Source organism: Spermophilus citellus, assembly GCF_964194105.1.
Source record: "Spermophilus citellus genome assembly, chromosome: 1".
NCBI classification, from domain to species: domain Eukaryota; kingdom Metazoa; phylum Chordata; class Mammalia; order Rodentia; family Sciuridae; genus Spermophilus; species Spermophilus citellus.
In genome coordinates, this window is record NC_138182.1 from 51,998,150 (window position 1) to 52,023,137 (window position 24,988).

Consider the following 24,988-nt stretch of genomic DNA (forward strand, 5'->3'; position numbering starts at 1 on the left):
AAAACTCATACACTAGCACATTTTTTAAATAATAATAGTAAATATTCATTACAAACATTTAGATCAGGGAAATTTTTAAGTATTTAAAAAAATTATTTTAACTTCAATAAAAACCATGACCTAGAAGCTTTTTTTTTCTTTTTTTCTCATCTTTTTTTATTCTAATTTTTGCCTTAGAAAACTCTGGCACATATAGATTAAGAACAGATAGATTTAAGAGAATAACTAGGAACTGATAAAACCAATGTCTTTTGTCACCAAATCTCATGATTTTAACCAATAAGTTATATTTCCAAACTATAATTAAAATGATCTTTTTGAGAATTATACTATTTAATTTTTTACTTTTAAATTGATTAATTATTTATTAGTTTTATACATTTATGGAGAACAAAATGATATTGTTTCCTGAATATAATGTTGAATAATTAAATCAAGCTAATTAATACATCCACATCTACAAATGCCTGTTATTTGGGTGTGAATTTTGAAATTTGCTTTTAGCAATTTTGGAATGTACATTATTATATACTATATTAGGCACACTGTAAAGAGATATCAATATAAATTATAAATTTCTCCTTATTGGACATTTGTACCCTTTAAATATCATCTCACCATTTCTCCCGATCCCTGAGCCTCTGGTAACCACCATTCTACTCTGTGCTTGTGTGAGTTAAATTGTTTTTAGATTCTCATATATTAGTGAGGTCATGTGGTATTTGTCTTTTTGTGCCTGGCTTATTTCACTTAGCATAATTTTTTCCACTTCCATCTATATTGTCCCAAATGACAATATTTCTTTTTAAAGAATTAATAGTACTCTCTTGTAGATATGAACTATACTTTCTTTGTCTACTCATCTCTTGATGGACACTGAGGCTATTCCATAACTGTCTACTGTGAATGGTGCCACAGTGTACTTGAGAGAATAAGCAGACATGTCTTCAGAACACTAATCTCAAATCGTTTGGGTAAATACCCAGAAACGGGATTGTTGGATCATATGGAAATTCTAGCTGTATTTATTTATTCAATGGAAATTCTGTACTACTTTACACAATGGTGCCACTAACTTAAATTCCCAGCAGCAGTTCATTAGTGTTCCCTTTTCCCGACAGCCTTAGTAACACTTGGTTCTCTTTCATGTTTATGATGATACCCATCCTAAGAATCATCATTACGATTTCAATTTTCCAAATGATTGGTAATGTTGAAATCATTTTCAAATATCTTTTCCCATTTCTATGTCTTCTGTGATAAATGTCTGTTTAGGTGCATTATCCATTTATAAATCAGTTTCCTTTTTCCTGCTACTTAGTTGAGTTCCTTATATTATTTTGGATATTAACTCCTTTAAAGAATGTATGGCTTGCACATATTTTCTCATTCTGTACATCATATCTTCACATTGTTCTTTCCTTGGTGTGCAGAAGCCTTTTGCTTTGTTTCTAAATTTTTTTTTTTTTTAGTTGTAGATGGTCAGCATGCCTTTATTTTGTTTATTTTTATATGCGGTGCTAAGAATAGAACCCAGTGCTTTATACATGCTAGGCAAGTGCTCTGCCACTGAGTCCCAGCCTCAGCCCTTGCTTTGTTGTTTTAATTGATGTAATCCCATTTGCCTACTTTTGTTTATATTTTCTCACTTTCGAGGTAAAATCTAAAAAATACACCCAGACCAAAGTCATGTAGCTTTTCCCTTGTGTTTTCTTCTAGAAGTTACATGGGTTTAGGTCTTATATTAAAGTCCTTCATCCATTTCAGTTCATTTTGGTATATAGTATGAAATAAGGATATAATTTCATACCTTTGTATGTGGCCATTCAGTTTTATCAACATCACCTACTGAAGAGATGTCCTCTCCCACTGGGGTAGAAACTGTTAAGGAAAAGCAGCTTCCAGCAGTGATTTCAAAGATGGTTTTGAAAAATGAAGAAGCCAGAGTATGGGATCAGCTCCTCACAAAAGGACAATGTGCTTTGGCTTAAATGAAAAAACTCAGGAAGCAGTTGATACTGATAAAATTTGGAAACAGATGTTAAGGAATTCAAATGTGTAAAATAGCACATTGGACTTTATATCTAACAAAGACATTATCTAAGATGGGCAAGAGAAAAATCTGCTTTATAATTTTTTTCTTTGTGATAACTTAGAAAATGGTAAAAGTGTTATCAGAAAAGAAATTCTGAAAGCTCCCAGGCACTTTGATAACTGGAAAATTGCTTCTCCCAAACTAAAAATATCTGACCTAAGAGTTTGAAGAAAATTTCACTGATGAGGTGAAGCAAAGAATGATTGTGAAATGGCTGTGATGGAGAAGGAGAAGTGAATGAATAGGACTTTCTGTGGATCATGAAAAAGGGAAGTCTTTAACCCTTTCTTTCTCCTCTTCTATGAGCACAGGAAAGAGATGTAGTATTTTTGTAATCTGTTTGCTTCCATCTTGTAAAATTTTCCTCTACCTGGAAGACAGAATGTCACTTCTTTACTTCCCTGATCTATCCATATAATAATTTAATATCATCTATAGTATCATTAAATTATCTAGATCTGATTCTAACTGAGCCATTTAACACCTGCATGGCTTTTTTTTTCAATTTATACACTCTGGTCTCAGTTTACTTATTAGACTTATTAATAAATGGTGACAGTAATAGTATCACTATAGTGGAGATTTTATAAGGCAAAAAAAAGAAACAGTTACAACTTTTAAAGCAGGTTAACATTTGAAAAGTGGCTGTTAAGTAGATTTTAGAATTTAAAAGTTGATTTTAATTTGATGCTTTTATTCATAACTGTCCATTGTTTTATTCATAAAACTGAATTATTGTGAAGATGGTGATTCCAAGCAACATAATCTTTGGGGTTTTCATCTCTCAGCTGTGCACTGGTGTCCTGGGAATATCTTTGCTCTTAACGATATATGTGTATACCTTTTTAATTAAACCCCATCTGAAGAAGCACATCTATCCTATTGCTATGCAACGAATGTTGGCCAATTCTTTGACCATCATGTTCATGTTGATACCAGATATCACTTCAACCTTGGGAGTAAGGTGGTTTTTGATGGAGGCTGGCTATCAGGCAGTTTTGTTCTCATACAGAGTGACCCAGGGTGTTTCCATCTGCACCACCTGTCTCCTGAGTGCATTTCAAGCCTCACTGTCAGTCCCAGTAATTCTAAGTGGGTGTGGCTTAAATTTAAGCACTACATATGGAATTGTCCTTTTTTCCTTTTCTTCTGAATTCTCAACATCGTTGTCTACTTCTATGTTATTGAAACCATTACAGACATTAGCAATTTCATTCTGGCTGGTCTTGGGTATGCTCATGCCTTCTGCTAAAGTAAATACTTTGGAAAACAAAAAAAGAAAAAGAATAAAGAAAGAAAAACTGAATTATCACAACTGAAATTGACATGACAATCACTTTCCATCAATTTACTAAAATTATTCATTTACATCAATAAACATTATACTAAATTAATACAATTAAATGCATATTGTCCTTGTCAAAGCTTATGCTGTGTTAAGTCTCAAGTCCCTAAATGTGACCAATAATCCAGTCATCTCATAAAACCTGACATAGTGCAATCAGTTTTTTTTTGACTTGAACTATTATTGAATGTGAAAAAAAAGAAAAAAAAAGCACTTCTAAAATCCATATTTTGCTTTTGGATTAAAATGGACTTTATATTTTAAAAGTATTTTTGGCTACATCACACACAACAAATTCTTGTTTATGTGTTTCATCTATTTCTTGGATTTCTCTAACCAGTTTTTATTGAAATAAGCCTATTTTTATCCTGCTATTTGTACCCTGATAATGTAATCAAAATTAAAATTTGCGTAAACAGATGTAAATAATGTGAAAATTAAGTAAACCCAAATATTTCATTAACAGTTTTAAGCATAAGTATTCAGTGTCTTCAGTAAAAGTGCAAAACAAAACACAGCATTCAAACTTGCATCCTCTTGGGAAAGATCATAAAATAATGTTTCAGTTATTAGTAGCACTGTAACACATACTAGGATTCTTTATTCTAGCTTATTCAAAAGTCTTCTGACTTTTGAATTGGTGTGCATTGGTGTTCTGGGGAACTCATTGCTCTTCATGTTTTATGTGTACGCCTTCTTAGTTTAACCCCTTCTGAAGAAGTACTTCTACCCTACTGCTATGCAATTGATGGTGACCAATGCTTTGACAGTCATGTTCATGTTGATACAAGATATCACTTCAACATTGGAAGTAAGGAGGTTTTTGATGGAGATTGTGTTGCTTGGAATCATCATCTTGGCAATAATTCAGTTTTATGAATAAAAACAACTGGGCAGTTATGCATAAAGCATCAAATTAAAATCAACTTTCAAATTCTAAAATCTACTTACAGCCACTTTTCAAATGTTGATCTGCTTTAAAAGTTGTAACTGTTTCTTTCTTTTTCTTTTAGACTCATAAAATCTCCACTGAGATACTAGTACTGTCACCATTTGTTAATAAGTCTAATAAGTAAACTGAGACCAGAGTGTATAAATTGAAAAAGTTCAAAGAGCATTTGACATCTTTGTCTTGATTTTCCACCCCTTAGCAACTCCTACCTTCAGTTCTCTTTAGTTCAATAACCAGTAAACCTGGTAATTGAAGTTTGTACATGAGCTGATGCAATTGATGCACTTTTTTTCTGTATGGAAACAGAGTGCTGCTGTGAAAAACAATAGATACAATTGATTATCAACGTATCTGGCTTATGAATAAGTGCATTTTCAATTTTATGGTTGGATTATTATTTGTCTTTCTATAGTATGAGAGTGAACAAAGTTAAGGCAATGTTCCTTCCTCCCCCGAGTTTAATCTTCTATATAACATCTCTTTCCCGAATTCTGGTGTTTTTTTCTTTTTTTTTTCATATAAATGAACAGCATTGTTTGGCCAAAACATATTTTTCTACTTTGGTATCATTTGGTCACAGTATGAGAGAATGGTATTGAAGATAAGGTTGTGTGGGAAAGTGATTCCTTGGCAGATTACCAGTGGGTTTGCCTGAGAACCTGACCTGGAATGAATCACAGAAGACATTTCAGCATAGATATCCCAGATAGGGTAGAAACAAATATTTTGAAAATGGTAGTATTACAAAGATTGAAATTTGTTCCCACATTAAACCACTAACACCCAACCCCCAAGTCCATGTACCACTTTATTCTCACTCAAAATTGTTGCCAGTGGAAGTACTGACGCAACCTGTCTTTATGCAATGGAACTTAAGGTATGAAAGAAACCACAACTGAATACATGGTTCACTACTTTTAAATGGGGTTTCAGTATAAGTTTAAGAGAACTTCAACAGGTATTAGTATCATGATATTTAAAGTATCTTCACCTTGGTATATAAGATTTTCCCAATTTATAGGTTAGCTTCTAGGACACAAGGACACAAAGACATTCAGTGGCTTTTCTTGAAATGGATATGAATTTGTAGCTATACATGGGCATCACTGGAAATGCAAAGAACTTGTTGAGGTGTGGTTGTATTATTTATTTCTAATGACTCAATCATTGTTTGTTTGTTTGTTTATTTATTTATTATTTATTTATTTATAGAAGCAGGACACTTGTATTCCATTGCTTGTTTCCCCAGCTTCCCTTTGGTTCTGGAGATTTCTATAGATTTCTAGGGTCTCCAGCATACTAAACACACATTCTACCATGGAGCTACCCATCCAGCCAGAATTTTCCATTTCATTAAAAGGTAATTGGTATTGATTACTTGATTTACTAAGAGGAATTTATCTGAATGATGGAATTCCTAATAAATATGAAGTCATATTAAGTCATATTACTGAGTCTCTGTGGCCTTTCCAAAGCCACTTTAAAACAATCTAATAGAAATAAACTGGACCAATATTCAGAGAGGAACGGGGAATAAATTTACAAAACCAGCTACTCAAATGATGATACAGCCATATATAGAATATATTAATATATATACATAAAGTATCCAATGGCTAATGCTACATTATTTATGGAAATGATTAACTGATTACGTTTGTGTCTATATCTGGGAGGAGGTAAATTGAAGAACAAGCAAAGAAAAGACACCATGAAGTACAATTCAGCCATAATAAATAATTCTTAGGGTATCTATATATCTGTCTCAAGATGGATAGGACTTTAACACATTAAAACTGATGAAAAAAATAAGAAACATAATGCAGTATAAAAAACATTTATACAGTTAAAACATTACACATTTTATAAGAATGTATAAAAACAGGATGGTATATATTAATAACATAAAAATGTTGCTCTTGGTAAGGAGTAGGACATGGAAATGGAATCAAAGGAACAAACCAATGATGAATTGCTGAATCTTGCACCCTAACACAGAAAATACATCCTACAAAAGTTGATGAGAGATGAAGGATCAAGTTAAAAGAAGATTGCGCAGAGAGCAATGATACAGGCCTATAATTCCAGCTGCTCCGGAGGCTTAGGCAAGAGGATTTCAAAGTTTAAAGGCAGTCTCAGCAACTTAGCAAGGCAACTAGCACCCCTGGTTTTATTTCCCAGTACCAAAACAAACAAACAAAAATGCAATGTGATTATTTATAAAGATAGTTATTCACTAAGTGAAATCCCAATGGAGTAAGAAATAAATGGCAGTAAAGTTCAAAGAAATAAGAGAAATTAAGAATAGTAGGAAAGTTTTTACAATAAGTTATAAATGAGGTTCATTCAAGAACAAATCATTCAGTAATTAGTTGTTGAGGTTCTATTGTTCTAGGCATGAGAGAAAAATGTTAATCAAAATGATTAAAAACATCACCTTAATAGTTAAGTAGAATTACATTTCAAGTTGCTTGTACAATGTAATATTAATGAAGGAAAAAAATTTCTGTACTCAGAACAAAATGTTAGAAGGATATACAGTATAATGTTTTAAATTGTCAAATTATTTCCATTTCGATTCAGACTTTATTATTATATTATTATAAAATAAATATTTATTTTTTGATGTTTTAGAAAGCATATCAAATACTGATTAACTCTGATGGAAAAAACAAAATTATAATAATAAAAATAGAAATGTGGACTTAAGAAAAACAAATTTTACTTCAGAGAAGAACATATATTACAAGTAATCAATATTAAAATAATTAATTATGAAATAGCATTTAAAATGTGTAAAGGTGACTTACCTCTTTTAACAGTACTCTAGAATGCATTCTATTTTGTATTCACTAGAAAGACATTAACTCTCAATGTTCAAATACTGGATTTGGTGCTTACTGTTTGAATAAATTCAGTTAATTTACTCATTTTATGTACTCAATTTCAATCATTTCAAAATCAGGGATTATTTTGGTATCTATTTCATAGAATGATCAAAATTATTAAATGAAGTATAAAAAGTATTTAAAATGATGCTAATCCTCAATAAATGGAGCTATTATTAACTTACAGGATCTTATATAGGAGATTATAAAATATTCTCAGAAAATTTAGATAACAAAAATAAGAACATGAAATAAATTTTATCTCTAAAATCTAAATTAATTATATTCAGAAAGTTGGGCAAAATTTACTTGATAATATTAATTTTAGTCAGAAATTCTTACTATAATTAATATTCATTGCATCACTTATATTGAAATTAAGTAATTTTTCTTTATTTTTTTCTGTTTGGATGGTCAGCATTTCATAATATAATTCTTTAATTCCTTTCAGGAGTTTGTACCTTTTTGTAATCATGTTGTAAAACCCTATCAAAAGATTATTATACAATTTAATTAGGGACATAAAATTTGTGCTGACTACTAATTTGATCATGCAGGTTTTGTTTAACTTGAAGTGGATTTTTTTTTCTGAGGCTGCATTATAGAGATGGTGCTTGATGTCAACCTGTGAATTGTTATCACTGGAATAACGCAGAGCCAGCACATAGGGCGCACATATAATTATGATTCCACTTGCAGTGTGGATTTTTCTATGATGTTTTAACTTCATATTCTGGTTGTGAATTTAGGGACCTAGGAAATATCATGAAGTTTGTATAAATGTTCTCTTATAGCTATCCCCATACTTTTGGTTACATAACTGACCTCTATTTTGATATTCAGGGAATATACAGAAATATAAAAGTTATACAACTTTTTATGTTCTTTCTTTTCTTCTTTTCCTTTAATTGCTAGAAGGTTATTTGAGGTTCTTTCTAGATATGTAAAACACCCTGATAAATTGGAGTGTGTGTGTATATATATATATATTGTTAAAGGTTCTTTCTAGATATGTAAAACACCCTGATAAAATGGAGTTTATATATATATATATATATAAATATAAATATATTATATATAAAGTATTCAGATATGAAAAACTTCAAAATGATTTCTTTATTCTTGCTCTATTCTGATTTTTAAAATAAATATTTTCAGAAGGGAACATGGTGCTTAATGCCAAACATTGATTATAGACGGCTGTTTTACATTTGACATGCTCTAAACAACAGTTCAGTAACCTCTGTGCTTAATGTGGGTCATTCTATCTGCTTCAAAAAGGAATCTACAGTTTTTGAAGCAATAGAATTTCTGATTCCCAGAATAACAATAATGGTTCAGCCTTGTAAGTTCTCTTATTGTTAAATGAATTTGTAAATGGATGACATTGAAGAGGAGTCATTCCCAAAAGGAGTTAAGTGACAAAAGATGAGCGATGGAGCTAACTAGACAAGACAAATATGAAAGGCTTTAAGTGTTATAGGTCACAGAGTTTAGCACTGGTCTATTAGTGCAAAAACAAGAGCAGAATTTTTAATGTATTCTTAAAGTAATTTGGGATGAGATTCTGAAGCAAAGGGCTTTGGATCAAATCCTGGTACCTACAATTTCTTAAATGCATGACCTTATGTAACCTATCTGTGACTCAGTTTTCTCAACTGTCACATTACCTGAGAGGTTCTGAACATTAAATAAGTACATATAAAGCAATTATAAGAGGGGTTGCTACATAGTAGTGCTATGACAGGTTTGAACTTTTGCACTGTCATTCTTGTGCTACTTTTAGAGATTACTTTCAAACTATGGAATTTGTTGGGCATTGAAACACATGGGTGAAGGAAACTGTTAAGTTTCTTGTTCTTCAAATTTTTTATCTAACCTGTCTTCCTGATAATCTCTGTGAAGATCAAATCTGCAGCACTCTTGAAGTAATTCTATAATGGGATTTTCAGTCTGGAAGTTATAAGATAGTTTCCTTGTATTGATATCCAGTTTTACATTTGCAGTGATGTTGGTTTATTCTCAGATCATCGAAAAACCTCATAAATTTCTGTATAATGAATGCTTTAGAATAAACAAATGGATCTATATGAAAAATATATGTACTATATTGATGAGAACAAGTGAAGCAGACATTTGCCTTAGGAAACATGGTAACTAATGATTGAGAAATGGGGTAGAGGAGTATATTTCCTTCCTAAGTTGAAATAAAAGGGATGGGGGCTACAAGTATGGGTGATTAATATATAAAAGACAAAGTTTGAGGTCAAGGTTATTATTTATAAAAAAAATTAGCCTGAAACTAATGAGGTATAATCCTGGAAATGGGAGAAGAACCTGAGATGAACTTTTTCTGAGTCTGGAAATTTTTCTTTAGTGAAATTAAGAATAATAAATGACTACTGCTATGGTCCGAATGTTTGCATCATTCCCACCAAAGTCATATGTGGAAATTGTAATCTCCAAATCTCTGGTAATAGAAGGTGGGGTCTCTACGAGGTGATTAGGTCCTGAGAGTGGAGACTTCATGAATGGTGAATGATATTAGTGCCCTTAGGAAAGATGCTCCAGAGAACTCTCTTCTTCTTTTCATCCTGTCAAGAAACATTGATATGACAACTGTTTTCAGAATAGGAAGTAGGTTCTAGCCAGATAACAAATCTGACAGCATCTGATTTTGGATGTCTCAACCTTCAGATCTATGAGGAATTTATTTCTGCTGTTTATGTTCCAATTTATGGTATTTCGTTATAGTAGCTCAAATGAATAAAGACAACTATGTGCTCTAGTCAATTTTTGCAACTTCTACTGGAAGGATCCAAATCCCCGAGGTAACATTAGTGCCACTATAGACTATAGATAGAGTGGATTTATCTGTAGGAACCTTAAAGAGAGATACATTCAACTCTCTCTCTCTTTCTCTATTTCTCTCTCTCTCTCTCTCTCTCTCTCTCTCTCTCACACACACACACACACACACACACACACACACACACAAAATCTCTTTTTAAAAAAGATAGCAATAAGAAATCTGATGTTTCAAGGTTTACTTAACCAGGATCTCATATAGCATTGCCTAGAATGCAGTTCTGCAACTTCCCAGACATGTGCCACTTTTACCAGATGTTGAGGGCCACAGCCAAGTCAGGATGACACATGGCATTTTTGCCAGAAGTAGTGGTTGAGAGGTGACGCCAGCGAGCCATTAACATGATGACTTTTGAGTTGGAGTTCCCGTTGAGTTCCGGTTGAGCCCTCGAGGGGATTCCTGAAGAGTTCGAGTTGGTTGGTGAAGTTCCGGTGGTGGGAGTTCCGGTTGGTGTGTGGTGTGTTCCTGGAGGAGCGGTGTGGGTGGCGTTCAGGAGAGTTCCCCGGGAGCGTGTGTGGAGCGTGCTGGTGGAGTGCAGAAATAAAGTTTGTTCCTGCTTGAGTGGCTCGTGATTTGTTCCCAGCCAGACTGCGGCAACCACACAAAACTATTCTTTTTACACCTCTTTTGTGTGACATCTAACTAATATTTGCAAATCCTAATAATAGTAAGTGCATATAAAGAATTAAGTGATTTTAAATATCATTGCTGTGTTGATGAAGATAAGAGTTTGGGGAAGGCTATCATAGTGTGTTAATAAAACAAACTCACTTATTTCCATTAAGCTATTTTAAGTTACTTTGACTTTTCAAAATTTCCCCTTTACATGTAATTAAATCTTAATCAAAATGGGAATAAGCATTATTAATTTTGTTTCTACCTTTATATGTCAAAATAGTTTAAGAATTTGTTTCTTTAACATGATTTTTTAAAAATAATTTTATTACAATAAACATCAACACTGAGTGTCATGTTTATGTGAAGCTATCTCCATTCATTTCTCACCAAAGCTTTATTGATTCCTTTAGGTTTTCTCTTAAATAGTTATGGTCTAATAAGGCTATAGAATTACCTTCGATGTGGTTAGTTGTCCATGTTCTAATCATGCTATTTTATTTTATGTTAAAGTCATGTTTTAAGGGAGAGTCTGAAGCAACATATCAAAATATTTGTAGAATTTAGATGGCAATTATATGATTGCTTGTTTTCTAACTTTACTATATGTTTATAATTTTCATAATAAAATGTTGGAGAAAGAAGAAATTTGATATAGATATATAGTTACCTAACTATAGAATTTTCTATAACAATAGACAGACTAATTTTTATTGGCTCCTGGGATGCTTTTGACTGCTATATCTGTATGTCTTTGAACATCAGAATCATTGGCAGATGTTTTTTTTTTTTTTCTCTTAGTTTCTATTAACATTTAGAATAGAGCAAATAATGCATATAGCAAATTTATTTATTTGTTTTTTTTTAATTTTTTAATTTTTCTTATTGGTTGTTCAAAACATTACATAGTTCTTGATATATCATATTTCACACTTTGATTCAAGTGGGTTATGAACTCCCATTTTTACCCCGTATACAGATTGCAGAGTCACATCAGTTACGCTTCCACTGATTTACATATTGACATACTCATGTCTGTTGTATTCTGCTGCCTTTCCTATCCTCTACTATCCCCCCTCCCCTCCCCTCCCCTCCCCTCTTCTCTCTCTACGCCCTCTACTGTAATTCATTTCTCCCCCTTGTATTATTTTTCCCTTTCCCCTCACTTCCTCTTGTATGTAATTTTGTATAACCCTGAGGGTCTCCTTCCATTTCCAAGCAATTTCCCTTCTCTCTCCCTTTCCCTCCCACCTCAATCCCTGTTTAATGTTAGTCATCTTCTCATGCTCTTCTTCCCTACTCTGTTCTTAGTTACTCTCCTTATATCAAAGAAGACATTTGGCATTTGTTTTTTAGGGACTGGCTAGCTTCACTTAGCATAATCTGCTCTAATGCCATCCATTTCCCTCCAAATTCTATTATTTTGTAATTTTTAATGCAGAGTAATACTCCATTGTGTATAAATGCCACATTTTTTTTTTATCCATTCGTCTATTGAAGGGCATCTAGGATGCTTCCACAGTCTTGCTACAGTGAATTGTGCTGCTATGAACATCGATGTAGCAGTGTCCCTGTAGCATGCTCTTTTTAGGTCTTTAGGGAATAGACCGAGAAGGGGAATAGCTGGGTCAAATGGTGGTTCCATTCCCAGCTTTCCAAGAAATCTCCATACTGCTTTCCAAATTGGCTGCACCAATTTGCAGTCCCACCAACAATGAGCAAGTGTACCCTTTTCCCCACATCCTCTCCAGCACTTGTTGTTGTTTGACTTCATAATGGCTGCCAATCTTACTGTAGTGAGATGATATCTTAGGGTGGTTTTGATTTGCATTTCTCTGACTGCTAGAGATGGTGAGCATTTTTCCATGTACTTGTTGATGGATTGTATGTCCTCCTCTGAGAAGTGTCTGTTTAGGTCCTTGGCCCATTTGTTGATTGGGTTATTTGTTATCTTATTGTCTAATTTTTTGAGTTCTGTATATACTCTGGATATTAGGGCTCTATCTGAAGTGTGAGGAGTAAAGATTTGTTCCTAGGACGTAGGCTCCCTATTTACCTCTCTTATTGTTTCTTTTGCTGAGAAAAAACTTTTTAGTTTGAGCAAGTCCCATTTGTTGATTCTAGATATTAACTCTTGTGCTATGGGTGTCCTATTGAGGAATTTGGAGCCCGACCCCACAGTATGTAGGTCGTAGCCAACTTTTTCTTCTATCAGATGCCTTGTCTCTGATTTGATATCAAGCTCCTTGATCCATTTTGAGATAACTTTTGTGCATGGTGAGAGAAAGGGAATCAGTTTCATTTTGTTGCATATGGATTTCCAGTTTTCCCAGCACCATTTGTTGAAGATGCTATCCTTCCTCCATTGCATGCTTTTACCCTACTTTATCAAATATAAGAAAGTTGTAGTTTTGTGGGATGGTTTCTGTGTCCTATATTCAGTACCGTTGGTCCACCCGCCTGTTTTGGTACCAATACCATGCTGTTTTTGTTACTATTGCTCTGTAGTATAGTTTGATGTCTGGTATCGCTATACCACCTGATTCACACTTCCTGCTTAGCATTGTTTTTGCTATTCTGGGTCTTTTATTTTTCCATATGAATTTCATGATTGCTTTCTCTATTTCCACAAGAAATGCTATTGGGATTTTGATTGGCATTGCTTTAAACCTATAGAGAACATTTGGTAATATCGCCATTTTGCTGCCTTTCCTATGGCCATTTTGATGATGTTAGTTCTGCCTATCCATGAACAGGGTATATTTTTCCATCTTCTAAGATCTTCTTCAAGTTCTCTCTTTAGGGTTCTGTAGTTTTCATTGTATAAGTCTTTTACCTCTTTTGTTAGGTTGATTCCCAAGTATTTTATTATTGTTGAGGATATTGTGAATGCAGTGGTTGTCCTCATTTCCATTTCAGAGGATATGTCGCTAATATACAGGAATGCCTTTGATTTATGCGTGTTGATTTTATATCCTGCCACTTTTCTAAATTCATTTATTAGCTCTAATAGTTTCTTTGTAGACCCTTTTGGGTCTGCTAGTTATAGAATCATGTCATCTGCAAATAGTGATAATTTAAGTTCTTCTTTTCCTATTTTTATGCCTTTAATTTCTTTCGTCTGTCTAATTGCTCTGGCCAGTGTTTTGAGAACTATGTTGAACAGAAGTGGTGAGAGAGGGCATCCCTGTCTTGTTCCAGATTTTAGAGGGAATGCCTTCAATTTTTCTCCATTCAGAATTGTGCTAGCCTGAGGGTTAGCATAGATTGCTTTTACAATGTTGAGGTATGATCCTGTTATCCCTATTTTTTCGAGAGTTTTGAACATAAAGGGATGCTGCAGTTTGTCGAATGCTTTTTCCGCATCTATCGAGATGATCATATGGTTCTTATTTTTAAGTCTATTGATGTGGTGAATAACATTTATTGATTTCCGTATATTGAACCAGCCTTGCATCCCAGGGATGAATCCTACTTGATCATGGTGTACAATTTTTTTGATATGATTTTGTATCCAATTCACCAGAATTTTATTGAGGATTTTTGCGTCTAGGTTCATTAGAGATATAGGTCTGTAGTTTTCTTTCTTTGAAGTGTCTTTGTCTGGTTTAGGAATCAGGGTGATTTTGGCCTCGTAGAATGAATTTGGAAGTTCTCCCTCTTTTTCTATTTCCTGAAATAGCTTGAAAAGTATTGGTATTAGTTTCTATTTAAAGGTTTTGTATATCTCTGCTGTATACCCATCCGGTCCTGGGCTTTTCTTAGATGGTAATCTTTTGATGGTTTCTTCTATTTCCTCAATTGATATTGGTCTGTTTAGGTTGTCTATATCCTCCTGTCTCAATCTGGGCAGATCATATGTCTTAAGAAATTTATCTATGCCTTCACTATCTTCTATTTTATTGGAGTATAAGGATTCAAAATAATTTCTGATTATCTTCTGTATTTCTGAAGTGTCTGTTGTGATATTGCCATTTTCATCCTGTATGCTAGTAATTTGAGTTCTCTCTCTTCTTCTCTTTGTTATCATGGATAAGGGTCTGTCAATCTTATTTATTTTTTCAAAGAATCAACTTTTAGTTTTATCAATTTTTTCAATTGTTTCTTTTGTTTCAATTTCATTAATTTCAGCTCTGATTTTAATTATTTCTTGCCTTCTACTTCTTTTGCTGTTGTTTTGCTCTTCTTTTTCTAGGATTTTGAGATGAAGTATGAGATCATTTATTTGTTGGTTTTTTTTTTTTTAAGGAATGAACTCCATGCAATGAATTTTCCTCTTAGAACTGCTTTCAATGTGTCCCATAGATTCCGATATGTTGTGTCTGTGTTTTCATTTATCTCTAAGAAGTTTTTAATTTCCTCCCTGATGTCTTCTATAACCCATTGATCATTCAGTAACCTATTGTTCATTCTCCAAGTGATGCATGATTTTTCCTTCCTTCTTTTATAGTTGATTTTCAGTTTCATTCCATTATGATCAGATAAGATGCATGGTATTATCTCTACTCCTTTATATTGTCTAAGAGTTGCCATGTGACATAATATATGATCTATTTTTGAGAAGTATCCATGTGCTGCTGAGAAAAAAGTGTAACTGCTTGATGTTGGGTGGTATATTCTATATATGTCAATTAAGTCTAGGTTGTTAATTGTGTTATTGAGTTCTATAGTTTCCTTATTCAACTTTTGTTTGGAAGATCTGTCCAGTGGTGAGAGAGGTGTGTTGAAGTCTCCCATGATTATTGTATGGTGGTCTATTAGACTCTTGAACTTGAGAAGAGTTTGTTTGATGAACATAGCTGCACCATTGTTTGGGGCATATATATTTATGATTGTTATGTCTTGTTGGTGTATGGTTCCCTTGAGCAGTATGTAGTGTCCCTCTTTATCCCTTTTGATTAACTTTGGCTTGAAATCTATTTTATCTGATATGAGTATGGACACTCCTGCTTGTTTCTGAAGTCCATATGAGTGAAATGATTTTTCCCAACCTTTCACCTTCAGTCTATGTATGTCTTTTCCTATCAAATGCGTCTCTTGTAGGCAGCATATTGTTGGGTCATGTTTTGTGATCCATTCTACTAGCCTGTGTCTCTTAATTAGTGAGTTTAAGCCATTAACATTTAGGGTTATTATTGAGATATGGTTTGTTCTTCCAGCCATATTTGTTTATTAATGTTACTAAACCTGATATGTTTTCCTCTTTGATTACTTTCCTCCCTCCCACTGTTGCTTTTCATTGTTATTTTCCATTTCTTCTTCCTGTAATGTTTTGCCAAGGATTTTTTGAAGAGATGGTTTTCTAGCTGCAACTTCTTTTAACTTTTTTTTATAGTGGAAGGTTTTAATTTCTCTTCCATCCTGAAGCTTAATTTCGCCGGATACACGATTCTTGGTTGGAACCCATTTTCTTTCAGTGTTTGAAATATGTTATTCCAGGATCTTCTAGCTTTCAGAGTCTGTGTTGAGAGATCAGCTGTTATCCTGATTGGTTTACCCCTAAATGTAATCTGCTTCCTTTCTCTTGTAGCTTTTAAAATTCTCTCCTTAGTCTGTATGTTGGGCATCTTCATTATAATGTGTCTAGGTGTGGATCTCTTATGATTTTGCACATTAGGCGTCCTGTAGGCTTCTAGGATTTGGGATTCTGTCTCGTTCTTCAAGTCTGGGAAGTTTTCTCAAATAATTTCTTTGAATAGATTGCTCATTCCTTTGGTTTGGACCTCTATACCTTCCTGTATCCCAATGACTCTTAAGTTTGGTCTCTTTATGTTATCCCATATTTCTTGGATGTTCTGCTCATGGTTTCTTAACAGTCTTGCTGAGCTGTCTATGTTCTTTTCAAGTTGAAATACTTTGTCTTCATTGTCTGATGTTCTATCTTCTAAGTGTTCTCCTCTGCTGGTAGTATTCTCAATTGAGTTTTTAAGTTGGTTTATTGCTTCCTGCATTTCTAGGATTTCTGTTTGTTTTTTATAACCTCTAGCTCCCTGTATAGTTGATCTTTTGCTTCCTGGATTTGTTTATGTAATTCATTGTTGAAGAGATCTTTCATTGTCTGATTTTGCTGTCTAATGTCTTCCTTGAGACTGCAGATCATCTGAAGCATGTATCTCCTGAATTCTTTATCTGACATTCCATCTGCTGCAGATATTACCTCTTCTAACGTTGAGTTGACCTGCATTGCTTGTGGTGCTTTCTTTCCTTGTCTCTTCATACTGTTCGTGTTTCTTTCTTCTTACTGAGACTGTTGTGTTATTGAATTTTCCCCCTATATATTTGGATTACTCTTGTATAGTTGCAAAGTCTCCCGCGCAGGCACGGGCAGGGGCTCTGCTCCTCCTCCAATTGGGGCAATGTGCCTACCTCATCGGCAGGCCGCTGGGCCTGTTCTGCTGGTTGGTAGCAGGTGCGCCTACCTTGCAGGTGTGGGCGGCGGCTCTGCCCCTCTGTGGGCCGCTAGGCATGTCCTGTCGGTGGTCGCAGTTCCGCCTCCTTTGCAGTCGCGGGCAGCGGCTCTGCCCCTCTGAAGGCCACTGGGCCTGTTCTGCCGGTGGGTCGCAGGTCCACCTACCTTGCAGGCGCGGGCGGCGGCTCTGCCCCTCTGCGGGTCGCTGGGCCTGTTCTGTCAGTGGTCACAGTTCCGCCTACCTTGCAGGCACGGGGGGGGCAGCTCTGCCCCCCCGCACGCCGCTGGGCCTGTTCTGCTGGTGGGTCACAGGTCCTCCTACCTTGCAGGCGTGGGAGGCGGCTCTGCCCTTCTGCAGGCCACTGGCACTGTTCTGTTGGTGGGTCGCAGGTCCGCCTACCTTGAAGGCAAGTGGGGTGGCTCTGCCCCTCTGCGGGTTCCTGGGCCTATTCTGCCGGTGGGTCGCAGGTCCGCCTACCTTGCAGGCGTGGTTGGCAGCTCTGCCCCTCCGTGGGCCACTGGGCCTGTTCTGTTGATGGTCACAGTTCCGCTTACCTTGCTGGCGTGGGGGGAGGGTGCAGCTCTGCCCCTCAGTAGGCCGCTGGGCCTGCTCTGCTGGTGGGTTGCAGGTCCGCCTACCTTGCAGGCGCGTGGGGTGGCTCTGTCCCTCTGCGGGTTGCTGGGCCTACTCTGCTGGTGGGTCGCAGGTCCGCCTACTTTGCAGGCGTTGTTGGCAGCTCTGCCCCTCCGCAGGCCACTGACCCTATTCTGTTGGTGGTCACAGTTCCGCCTACCTTGCTGGCGCGGGGGGAGGGGGTAGCTCTGCCCCTCAGCAGGCCGCTGGGCCTGGTCTGCTGGTGGGTCGCAGGTCTGCCTACCTTGCAGGTGCGTGGGGCGGCTCTGCCACTCCGCAGGTTGCTGGGCCTGACCTGCCGGTGGGTCGCAGGTCCGCCTACCTTGCAGGCGTGGGTTGAGGGCGCGGCTCTGCCCCTCAGCAGGCCACTGGGCCTGGTCTGCTGGTGGGTCGCAGGTCTACCTACCTTGCAGGTGCGTGGGGCGGCTCTGCCACTCCCAGGTTGCTGGGCCTGACCTGCTGGTGGGTTGCAGGTCCGCCTACCTTGCAGGCGCAGGGGGAGGGCGCACACCTATTTGCATTTAGACAGTTACGCGAAATGGAGGACGTAATGCTTGGGATGAAAGTTGGGGGGAAGGGGAAGGTAGGTGCTAAAGAAGGAGAGGGAGATAGATAGCATAGAGGAGAATGGAAAGAGCAGTAAAACTTGGAAGGGGAGAGAGAGAGGGAAAAGGGAGAGAAAAAAATAAAATGAAATAGGAAATAAAATTAGGTCTTAGAGATCCATTTTCTTCTCTTCCCGTAGGCAAAGCTGTGCCCTCCGGGCTGAGTTTTGCCCTCAATGTGTCAACAGCAATCCCTGTGAGGCGGTTCCTGGGAATCTCTCAATCCTGTTGGTCCAGAGCTGTTTCACTTCTACGGCCCCTCCTCCCCTTCCTCCTGCCAGCCAGCCAGGTCCTGCTCACCTGAGGCAGTTCCCCAAGGATTTGGTTACATTTTCAGCCCCACCAAGTGCTCTATTTCCCTAACTACTGAACACCCTCTCTGTCATTCATCTAAGCCCCAGTGCTGTGGAGCTGTGGTCTGGGAGTCAATTGTTTAATTTTTCCGGACCCCTTTGGTGGGCACACCTTTGGAATCTGGCAGCTAAGACCATTGGTGTCACTGCTGGTGGTAATAGGAGTTGTGGGTCGAGGATCCCCTCTACTTCCCTCAGCCCCTACAGTGACAACCACTCTGCTGGCAGTAGGAGGAGTTGGGGGTCTGGAGTGTCCTCTGTTTCCCTCCGCCCCTACCGTCACACCCTCTCAGTTCGCGGTTGGGGGAGTTAGGGGTGGGGAGTCTTCTCTGCTTCCCTCTGCCCCTACAGTCACACCCTCGTCACTGGCAGTAGGGGGAGTTGGGGGTCGAGAGTCCTTTGGCCCTTACGGTCACGCCCACGGAGAGATTTTGAAGTTTCCCGGTTGTTTGTATCTGATGTGGGTAGGAGTCACACACCTGCTAAAGTAGATTCCGCTGGGAAGGAATCTCTTTGGCCGAACTTTGGTGACTTCCCCTCTCTGCTATGGCGGGCCCCTGGCTCCTTGCCAGAGTGTCCGAAGGGAGGGGTGGAACTGGCTTGTCTCTGTTCTGACACAATCTCTGGTTTTAGTTCCCAGTTCGCTATTTCGTAAAGGGTTGGTTAGATTCCCTTCACGCTGTCTTGGGGGGGAGCTGTTCGCCGGGTGGGCGGGGCTGTTAGTAGAGCTGGGAGGGCACGGGCTGTCTGCTGGGCCGGGCGGGGACACTTCTCGCTGCGCCTGGCTGCCGGGGGCTGCCTGTAGAGCCGGGCAGCTGCGGCCGCGTGGCTAAGATCGGGGCGGGCGGGGTGGCCCTTCGCTGATCGAGAGCGGGGCCTCCTGGGAGGGCCGGGATGGCAGGTGCTGTCTGCCGGTTCGGGCGGGCTGCGCCGCTCCGGCCCGCCGGCCGCTTGCAGAAGCGGCTGGTGGCCACGGGATTGGACCTCTGCACCCGCTGGGGGGCCGCCTGTAGAGCCGGGCAGCTGCGGCTGCATGGCTAAGAGCCTGGCAGGTGGGGTGGCCATTTGCAGAGCGAGAGCAGGGCCTCCTGGGAGAGCCGGGATGGCGGGATGGCGGGTGCCGTCTGCGGTTTTGGGTGGGCTGCGCCGCTCTGGGCCGTTGGCCGCTTGCAGAAGCAGCCAGTGGCTGCTGGACTGGACCTCTGCGCCCGCGTGGCCGGCCAAGATCCACTTGTCTGGGACAAACTGACACTTCTAATAAACCTACCAATTCCTGGCAGGTCCCCTCTTAATGGAATTTTGCTAGAAGTTCCTCAGTAGGTAGACTGCAGCTGTTCCAATGGGTCTTTCTGATCCCGTTAATGTGGAGACATTGGAATCGCTGCTTCCTCGCCGGCGGCCATGTTGGATCCCCCGCATATAGCAAATTTAGATTTATGATTCCTACCTCAATCTTTGTCACTGACTCCTTGCATTCCTTTACTTGGAAGAATTTTAAATTCTAACTGTTTAGGTTTAAATACCAAAGTACATGAGCAAAAGAAGTGTGTCTCTATTGATTGCCAGTCAGTCTCCAAAGTTTAATACAGAAAGCAACATGACAGGTTATTATTCATTATTTTTGGAATCTAAATTTGTAAATGAAAAGCGGGTCTGTTTCCTAAGAGGACGTTAGTATGTTTAATATTTATCATATTACTTTTGACATAGGAGGTTTTCCAGTAAATGTTTAATGCAGGAAGAAGAAAAAAGGAAGTAGAAGCAAGCAAGAAAGAGAAACAAGATAAGGAGGGGAAGAGAGGAAAGGAAGGATTATTGTTATTTGATTTGGTCAGTGTCTAGCTATGAAACTACTTGTTTCCCTCTGTTCAACAAGGAGATTGATTTCAAAATCAAATTGATTGATTTCAAAACCAAATTTAAAGGCAACAAATATAGTTCCTTAATTACATTCAACTGCCTCTGTTTTTTTTTTTTTTCATGTTTTCCTTACATGTTGTTCTAGATCTAGGAGAAAAGAGAATATCATTACTGAATTAACATTTATGTAACATGGGATGGTGGTACAGCAAGGGAAATTTCAGCAAATCCCTTTTTTTTTTGGTATGAATTGCTTTATTTTTGTGTGGTGGGAAGGACAAAAGTCAGGGTTTTATACATGTTAAGCAAGCATTCTGCCACTGAGCTACTTCTCTAGCCCTTGAATTGCTTTTTTGACTAATATACAAGCTATAAGTTTCAGTGAAGTAAATCATTTTAGAATTAAATTCATTACATATTTTTACAACATTTAAGAGTGTTTATAAAAGGCTTTCTACATGCCTTTTATAATATATAATTTCTTAAAGAATATATCTTGACTTAAATTGTCCACTGTGCAATATAAATCCATGCAACTAATCACATACATCAACTACTATGGGTAAGCCTTGTACTGCATATTGTAAAAAAAAAAAAAAAAAAAAAAAAAAAAAATCAAGGGTCTGATTAGATCATTGTTATTTTAAAGATAGCAATAAATGGTTAAAAAAATTCAATCTCAACCACCAGGGATCTTTTTATAATAATTAGAAGAAATAGAAGTACTGTATGCCGATTTTACTAATAGTCCTTGGTGTCCTCAGAATTGACCCTCACCCCGCCAATCCACTGCCCACACACTTTCTTGTTCCACTTTTGTCATGTTGTAAAACAAATTAAAATCTTTTGCTATGAATGCTGTCGTTGGCAGAGTTAGAACAGTGATAGTTCAAAGAACCCCATCTGGCAAGCAAGAGCTGAAAACAAAAATAAACCTTTTTTTCCATCTCATGGAAGTCCAGAGAGAGAAAAAGAGATTAATTAAAGTCAATGGAGAAAAAAAAAATCTACACTTCCCAGCATTGCGATGGTAGTGATTTCTTTTTTATACCCTTGGCTTACAAAGTCTTTCCCTTTCACATGATACTTTTTGATAAAACATTAGTCTCTTCAAGTGCAATTCATAAGTTTACAATATCTGAGAATTAATTTCCTTGTTGAACCTATATTTTGGCAGTTCTAACAGAGCTGACAATATGAATTGTTATATTTACATACTATGTTCTTCATTCTCATCCAGTTTTCACCTGCATGGTCACAGACCTTTGGGGTTAGGTTCACTTTCATGTAAGGCTAAATATTTTTCTTTGTTTCTTGGAGCTCAGTACCTTTGATTACCATATTCCCCCCCTTGGAGCTGCTCAGGTATTTATTTTATCCTCACTATCAGGTAATTTACATGAGCATCCTAGGAAGTCTCTGAAGTCCTTGATGAAGGTAACATTGCTTGGGATAATGGTTTGCCTGGACAATGTTGTATCCTTTGAATACTTTTAGTTGTGGTTTCAGAATCTTTTTAAAAGAGCCTGGACTTCCTTTAAGTTTTAATTTCAGGAAAGAAGGGAAAAATGCTAAATCAAAGCATTAATGTGTACTTTGAATTCAACATTTTCACAGATGCTAAAAGCTAAAACCTGAGCTGTCTCTGAAGTATCTTTTGTCATGATGGCTAGGAAGAAGGAGGGAAAACAGACTGCTATCTATCAGAAAAAGACAGTGATTCTTTATACTTAATGAGATGACGTAGCCATTAGAGGTTCTCTTATATCATGGGCAAGAATAAGTCTCTTCTCTATTTCTTTTTTCTTCCACTCTCCCATTACTTCATTGTATTGGTTGGTTGGCTCAGTAGGGGAAAGATTTGCTACTATGTAAACTGTATGTGGTAGTAAGGAGGAAAACCTGAGCTTAGAAATTATTTTGTACAGTGTTATTATTATTATTATCATCATCATCATCATCATCATCATCATCATCACCAAATGAGGCACAACTGGTCTAGATAATTATGGCTTGGAAAATGTGTTTTCAGTAAGTTGTAAGAGTTCAGAAAACGAATGATATTTTAATAGCCTACAATTTAACATGTTTATTTTATTTTTGACTTCATGCATTTGCTTCAATTTAAGTATTATTTTCATTTAAAAATATTAAGAGATTGTCAAAGTTTACTTAATATGTTTATCTCTGAAACTTTCAACTTTAAGGTTGTAGTAATCATTACAAAACCATAAGGATATTTCAAATTTTAAAGTCAATTGATATACCTCAAATTAACTGCTAGTACTTCAGATCTTTCTCCTAGCACTACAACACAGATTGAAATCGTGGATCAATTAAAGTTCCGTTTCCTGCCATGATAGATCATGTTAATATCACTCAGATGCCTGTGGTTTTAGGAAAGAACTAGCAGTTCGGTGTACTAACTATTGAAAAATATAGGGCTGGGGATGTGGCTCAAGTGGTAGCGCGCTCGCCTGGCATGCGTGCGGCCCGGGTTCAATCCTCAGCACCACATACCAACAAAGATGTTGTGTTCGCCAAGAACTGAAAAATAAATATTAAAAATTCTCTCTCTCTCTCTCCCCTCTCTCACTCTCTCTTAAAAAAAACAGAAAAAAGAAAAAATAATCGCTTCACTTTCCTCTCCCTAATTTTTCAATTTGAAATTAAACACGATTGTTCTATTAAAGCAAACAAAGCTTAAATATATTTTGATAGTTATTGTGATATAAATGGCTCTTTAATACCCAATCATTAATAGATGTCAAATTGGCATAGCAAGATGGACTCTTTGATTGATAACATAGAAATTGGTTTGAAAAGCTTCAAAACTTTTATTTCTTACTAACTGTGTGACTTTTATGAGTTATTTTATATTTTTTACCCATCATTTTAATGTATAAGATATACAACTATCATAAATGTCTTTGGAGGAAAGACAGAGCAGTTCAATTTTCATAGCATGGACTGTGGATGGAATTTCCCATCCCACCCCCAATAGACAATTACACACCCTAACAGAACAGACTGATGTCTTATCAGCTTAGATAATTTACAGTGGTCTACCAAGGCAATCAAATTACAGCAAAGCAATTCATTGTAAACTAATAATAAGTATCATAAGAATGAGAAATAAATGTTTAAAAAATACAATTGCTGTCATCAAGAAATAATATGTATGTATAAAAGAGAGTTAAATATATAATGCCTTTCATGGTCATGTCCAAACCGATGACAGTTTAGTTAGAGCTAAGGGGCAGCATATGTTTTGAATTAACATTCAAGAGGAAAGTATTTAAGGATATAAATGGGTCTCACAATTGCATAGGGAAGGCTGAATTAACTATGCTTGAATAAGAACAAACAAACTAAAACAATGTAGCTTTTATTTTTCATTGCTCTATAATTTCACACCTTGAATCTGATCTTCCTGTATTCAACTACTTTCCATAATCTCTGTCTTCCTAAATGTGGCATGCACATGGACACAGGTTCAGTTCTTTCTTCCAGTGTTTTGTCATTAATTGATTACTTCACTAATTTCCTTTTATTGAGAATTTACCCCATGTAAGATATTATCTTATTTGCCTCTGAGAAAAGCAAAATTGAATAAGACATTTTTAGCATTTAAAAGAAATTGAGGACTACAAGTAAGATAGAACAGTATGCAATAAAATATTGAAGGAAATGTGGTTATTAAAAAATAATGCATAAATGTTATATTAAATGAAGGTAGTGACTAACAGGATAAAGGAAGCAGTCAGGGAGGAAGTATTTGAGCTGGATTTAAAGTATTTCATTTCACTGAGAAGGGAAATCATGCATTTTATGGAGAATGATAAAAATAATTAGTGCATAAAAGCAAGAAGATAAATTATTTATTGGGGAAGAACAAGTATTTTTATTGAAAATGACATAATGTAGAATAATAATTATAGATAAGTACTGAAAGGTAGGTTAGGTTTAAATGCAGGATGTGAAATTTAAACATTAATCTACTTACAATGGGATTCAGTGTAAGTTTTATCAGTGCCATGTTTGATTAAAATCCATTTTAGAAAAACAAATCCAGCAGGAAAAGAAAAGGTATCATACAACATGTAGACATTTGAAGCTAAAAAAAAGACAATCATGAGGATATGAACCAGGAGACTAACATCTAAATAAAATGTGACTATGAAAAGTCAACTAAGCACAGTTGCAAACATCTAGATGCCATTGGATTCAAAGTCTAAGGTAGAAATAGAGGAGAAAAAAGGTGAATATAAAATATTCAGGATGAATGAAGGAGCAAAGAATTTCACTAGTAACAAATACATAAACATAGGATACATAGTATTATTTTTTGGAGGAGATTTGA